The sequence below is a fragment of the Hypanus sabinus genome, chromosome 3 (assembly GCF_030144855.1).
Source record: "Hypanus sabinus isolate sHypSab1 chromosome 3, sHypSab1.hap1, whole genome shotgun sequence".
NCBI classification, from domain to species: domain Eukaryota; kingdom Metazoa; phylum Chordata; class Chondrichthyes; order Myliobatiformes; family Dasyatidae; genus Hypanus; species Hypanus sabinus.
The window spans coordinates 8,608,775-8,615,212 of record NC_082708.1 but is presented as its reverse complement, the minus strand read 5'-3'; positions in this window follow the sequence as shown (position 1 = coordinate 8,615,212).

Here is a 6,438-nt window from a genome sequence, read left to right as displayed (position 1 = left end):
CGGGATGTGGATTACAAATTACAGCAGGAGATAGAAAAGGCATGTCAGAAAGGTAATGTCATGATAATTGTTGGGGATTTTAATATGAAAGTGGATTGGGAAAACCAGATCAGTACTGGATCTCAAGAAGGAGAATTTGTAGAATGTCTTAGGGATGGCTTCTTAGAACAGTTTGTTGTTGAGCCCACTAGGGGATCAGCTATGCTGGATTGGGTGTTGTGCAATGATCTGGAGGTGATAAGAGAGCTTAAGGTCAAGGAACCCGTAGGGAACAGTGATCACAATATGACCGAGTTCACATTGAAATTTGAGAGGGAAAAATTAAATCCAATGTGTCGGTATTTCAGTGGAACAAAAGAAATTACAATGGCATGAAAGGGGAACTGGACAAAGTTGACTGGAAAGGAACATTTGCAGGAAAGGCAGAGAGCAGCAATGGCTGGAGTTTCTGCGAAAAATAAGGGAAGTTCGAGACAGACGTATTTCAAATAAGAAATTTTCAAAGGGAAGAATTACCATGGCTGACAAGTGAAGTCAGAGCCAAAGTAAAAGCAAAAGAGAGGGCATACAAGGAGCTAGTGGGAAGACAGAGGATTGGAGAACTTTTAAAAACTTGCAGAAGGAAACCAAAAAGGTCATTTGGAAGAAAAAGGTGAATTATGAGAGGAAGCTGGTGACTAATATCAAAGAAGATATTAAAAGCTTTTTTTAAATATATAAAGGGTAAAAGAGAGTCAAGGGTAATATAGGACTAATTCAAAATGACGCTGAAGATATTGTAATGAGAAATGCAGAGATGACAGAGGAACTAAATGCATATTTTGCATCCGCCTTCTCAGTTGAAGATGTCTGCAGTACACCGGACATTCAGGAGTGTCAGGGAAGTAAAGTTTGTGCAGTGAAAATTACGACTGAGAAGATGCTCAGGAAGCTTAATGGTCTGAAGGTGGATAAATCTCCTGGACCTGATGGAAGTAGCTAGAGAGATTGCAGAGGCATTAACAATGATCTTTCAAGAATTGATAGATTATGGCATTGTACCGGATGTCTGGAAAATTGCAAATGTTACTCCATTATTTAAGAAGGTGGGGAGGCAACAGAAAGGAAACTATAGACCTGTTAGTTTGACATCAGTGGTTGGGAAGTTGTTGGAATCGATTGTTAGGGATGAGATTACGGAGTACCTGGAGGCACATGATAAGATAGGCCAAAGCCAGCATGGTTTCCTGAAAGGAAAATCCTGCCTGACTAACCTATTGCAAATTTTTGAGGAAGTTACAAGCATGGAATACAAAGGAGATGCAGTAGACGAGGTGTACTTGGATTTTCAGAAGGCCTTTGACAAGGTGCCGCATATGAGGCTGCTTAGCAAGATAAGAGCCCATGGAATTACAGGGGAGTTAGCAGCATGGATGGAGCATTGGCTTGCCGGCAGAAATCGGAGAGTGGGAATAAATGGATCCTGTTCTGGCTGGCTGCTGGTTACCAGTGGAGTTCCACAGTGGTCGGTGTTGGGACTGTTGCTTTTTACAAAGCATATCAATGATTTGGACTATGGTGTTAATAGATTTGTGGCTAAATTTGCTGATGATATAAAAATAGGTGGAGGTAGTGTTGAGGAAACAGAGAGACTTAGATAGCTTAGGGGAATGGACAAAGAAGTGGCAAATGAAATGCAATGTGGAAAAGTGGATGGTCATGCACTTTGGTGGAAGAAACGGGCAGACTATTATTTAGATGTGGAGAGAATTCTAAATGCAGAGGTGCAAAGGGACTTGGATGTCCTTGTGCAAGATACCCTAAAGGTTAACCTCCAAGTTGAGTTGGTTGTGAAGAAGGTGAATGCAATGTTGGCATTCATTTCTAGAGGTATAGAATATAAGAGAATGTTGAGGTTCTATAAGGCACCCATGAGACCACACTTGGAGTATTGTGTGCAGTTTTGGGCTCCTTATTTTAGAAAGGATACACTGACATTGGAGAGTGTTCAGAGAAGATTCACAAGAATGATTCCAGGAATGAAAGGGTTACCGTATGAGGAATATCTGGCAGCTCTTGGGCTGTATTCCCTGGAGTTCAGGAGAATGAAGGGGGAGCTCATAGAAGCATTCAGAATGTTAAAAGACCTGAACAGATTAGATTTGGCAAAGTTATTTTCTGTGGTAGGGGATTCTAGGACAAGGGGGCATGACTTCCGGACTCAAGGACGTCCTTTTAGAACTGAGATGCGGAGAAATTACTTCAGTCAGAGGGTGGTAGATCTGTGGAATTTGTTGCCACAAGTCATTGGGTGTATTTAAGGGAGAGATAGTTAGGTTCTTGATTAACCAGGGCATCAAAGGGTATGGGGTGAAAGCAGGGGAGTGGGGATGACTAGAAGAATTGGATCAGCCCATGATTGAATGGCAGAGCAGACTCAATGGGCTGAATGGCCTACTTTTGCTCCTATCTCTTATGGTCTTATATGACAATGGGGAAGAAGCTGTTCTTGAATCTTTAGGCTTCTGTACCTCCTTCCTAATGGTAACAATGAGAAGAGGGTATGTCCTGGGTGATGGGGGTCCTTAATAATGGATATCGCCTTTCTGAGGCACCATTCCTCGAAGATCTCTTGGTTACCATGGAGGCTAGTGCCCAAGATGAAGCTGACTAATTTTACAGTTTTCAGTAGCTTCTTTTAGTCCTGCGCAGTAGCGGAGTGGACACCTATCTTGCCCAAAAGCGGAGAGTGATCACCTGTGCAGGCGCAACCAGGGAACAAAGCTTGGGGGCATGCAGGGACCTGATTAATCCACCAGCACCTACCTCTGAGTTCGACAGCAGGGACCCCAGCTTGAAAGAGGGCCAAGAAATTGTAAGAGCAGTTAGGGGAAGCTCAATGCCTGGACCAAGTGGAGTACCATACAAGGTATACAAATGGTGTCCCAAACTTCTGTACAGACTGTGGAGGATCCTCAGGGTGACTTGGAGGAGGGTGACTGGCCAAGGAGGAGAACATCAAGAACATCAATCAATTTTGAGTCATCTCACTGCTCAGTGGTGAGGGGTAGATATTTTTCAGTGTCATTGTCTAACATCTAACAGAGTAACTCCTGAAGAATCATTACATTGACACACTCACTGCAGGAGGACAGGATAGCACAGGTTCCAGGGTGCTTAGAGCATACAGACATGATCTTTCAGTTGATCAGAGAAGCACGGGAAGGCAAGGGAGATATCCACGCTTTGGCTGGACCTCACAAATACACATGGTTCCATACCGCCTAAGCTGGTTGAGGTTGCCCTCGAGAGCCACCATGTCCCAGTCAGGACCAGGGAACTGACTCTGGACTACTACAGCAACTTCAGTCTAAGAGTTAGCTCTGGGACAGTCGCATCTGATTGGGATTGTCTTGCGAAGAGGATCATAACAGGATGTACAGTGTCTGAGATCATCTTCTCCTTGGCAATGAACATGTTGGCCAAATCAGCAGAGGTGGAGTGCAGAGGCTCATTGTTCAAGTCTGGTGTCCATCAAAGCATTCATGGATGACCTGACTGTAACATCAATGTCAGTGCCAGAATGCAGATCGATCTTCCAGGGTCTGGAGTAGCTCTCTGCTTGGGCAAGGATGAATTTCAATCCTGAGAAATCCAGATCATTAGTACTTAAGAGAGGGAAGATGATTAACAAATTCTGCTTTAACCTGGGAGTTGCCAAAATTCCAAGCCTATCAGAGAAGCCTGTGAAGAGCCTTGTCAAGATGTTTAACAGCTCACTAAAGGGCACAGCACCCATCAAAGCTGCCGGGGAAGAGCTGCAGCAATAGTTGACTGCTGTGGACAAGTCAGGGCTGCCGGGTAAATTCAAGGCTTGGATTTACCAGCATGGCCTTCTCCCTTGGATCCTGTGGCCTCTGCTGGTCTATGATGTCAACAGTTGAGACCTTTGAGAGAAAGATCAGCCAGCATCCACGGAGGTGGCTGGGTCTGCCTAGGAGTCTAAACAAGATTGCCTTGTACAGAAAGAAAAACAGAGTGAACTCCCCGTCACCCGTGCAAGAGAGGTGCTGCAATACAGAGGGTCCAGCAATCCGAAGTTCTGACATGCTGGCAGTGAGGCGAGGATGGGCATGAGGTGCAGGGCACAGGATGCATTTGAACAAGGCAAAGCATGGCTGCAGCAGAGTGGGCTCAATGGCATCAGGGCGGGTGGGCTTGGGTTGCTCTCCAATATTCTGCTACGACAAGGTGCAAGGCAGAGCAAGCCACCAGCTGGTTCAGCAGGAGCTACGAGCTGCTGTGGAAGAATGCTGGCACGCAGCAACAAAGCGTGTGGACAAGATGGAATCAGGAAACAGAGCGCTGCATCTCGCGGGGGGAAATTTGGCGAGCTGAACCCGCCCAGATCAAGTTCCTGATCCAGTTGGTCTATGACATCTTGCCAAGCCCAGCGAACCTCTACTGCTGCAGCAAGGCTGAAATACCAGCATACTCCTGTGCCAAGGGAAGGGAACACTAGAGCATATCCTCAGCTGCTGCCCAAAAGCTCCGGGGGAAGGGCATTATCATTATACCATAACCAGGTGCTGAGGACAGTGGCTGACACCTTGTGCACAGCCATCATCCAGGCCAATAGACAATAGACAGTAGGTACAGGAGTAGGCCATTCAGCTCTTCTAGCCAGCACCACCATTCACTGTGATCATGTCTGATCATACACAATCAGTACCCCGTTCCTGCCCTCTCCCCATATCCCTTGACCCCGCTATCTATAAGAGCTCTATCTAACTCTCTCTTGAATGCATCCAGAGACTTGGCCTCCACTGCCTTCTGGGGTGGAGCATTCCACATATCCACCACTCTCTGGGTGAAAAAGTTTTTCCGCATCTCTGTTCTAAATGGCCTACCCCTTATTCTTAAACTGTGGCCTCTAGTTCTGGACTCACCCATCAGTGGGAACATGCTTCCTGCCTCCAGCATGTCCAATCCCTTAATAATCTTATATGTTTCAATCAGATCCCCTCTCATCCTTCTAAACTCCAGTGTATACAAGCCCAGTCACTCCAATCTTTCAACATATGACAGTCCCGCCATTCTGGGAATTAACCTTGTAAACCTATGCTGCACTCCCTCAATAGCAAGAATGTCCTTCCTCAAATTTGGAGACCAAAACTGCGCACAATACTCCAGGTGGGGTCTCACCAGGGCCCTGTACAGCTGCAGAAGGACCTCTTTACTCCTATACTCAATTCCTCTTGTTATAAAGGCCAGCATGCCATTAGCTTTCTTCACTGCCTGCTGTACCTGCATGCTTGCTTTCATTGACTGATGTACAAGAACACCTCGATCTCGTTGTACTTCCCCTTTTCCTAACTTGACTCCATTTAGATAGTAATCTGCCTTCCTGTTCTTACCACCAAAGTAGATAACCTCACATTTATCCACATTAAACTGCATCTGCCATACATTTGCCCACTCACCCAACCGATCCGATTCACCCTGCATTCTCATAACATCCTCCTGACATTTCACACTGCCACCCAGCTTTGTGTCATCAGCAAATTTGCTAATGTTACTTTTAATCCCTTCATCTAAATCATTAATGTATATTGTAAACAGCTGTGGTCCCAGCACCGAACCTTGCGGTACCCCACTGGTCACAGCCTGCCATTCCGAAAGGGACCAGTTAATTGCTACTCTTTGTTTCCTGTCAGCCAGCCAATTTTCAATCCTTGTCAGTACTCTGCCCCCAATACCATGTGCTCTAATTTTACCCATTAATCTCCTATGTGGGACTTTATCAAAAGCTTTCTGGAAGTCCAGGTACACTACATCCACTGGCTCTCCCTTGTCCATTTTCATAGTTACATGCTCAAAAAACTCCAGAAGATTAGTCAAGTATGATTTTCCCTTCATAAATCCATGCTGACTCGGACTGATCCTTCTACTGCTATCCAAATGTGTCATTATTTCCTCTTTTATAATTGACTCCAGCATCTTTCCCACCACTGGCGTCAGGCTAACCGGTCTATAATTCCCTGTTTTCTCTCTCCCTCCTTTCTTGAAAAATGGGACAACATTAGCCACCCTCCAATCAGCATCGCCAAACACTATCGCCCAGCAAAGCAAGCAGTTGTTTTTTTTTATCAAGGCGGGGAGAAGGGTCAAACCAAATCCAAGGAGCATTCTGGCCTCCTAACAAAGTACTGGCAATAGAGAGTTGACCTAGGGAAACAGCTCAGATTCCCTGAGCACATCTCCTCGACCATGTTTAGGCCAGACATCATGCTGATGTCAGAGTCATCTATACAAGGTAGTCATGTTGGAGCTGACCATTCCCTGGGAAGACCGGATGGAGGAGGCAGATGAAAGGGAAAAGACGAAGTAACAAAACTTGGTGGAGGAGTGCTGCAGCAAGGGGTGGTGGGTGCACTGTATGCCCACAGAGGAGGGCTG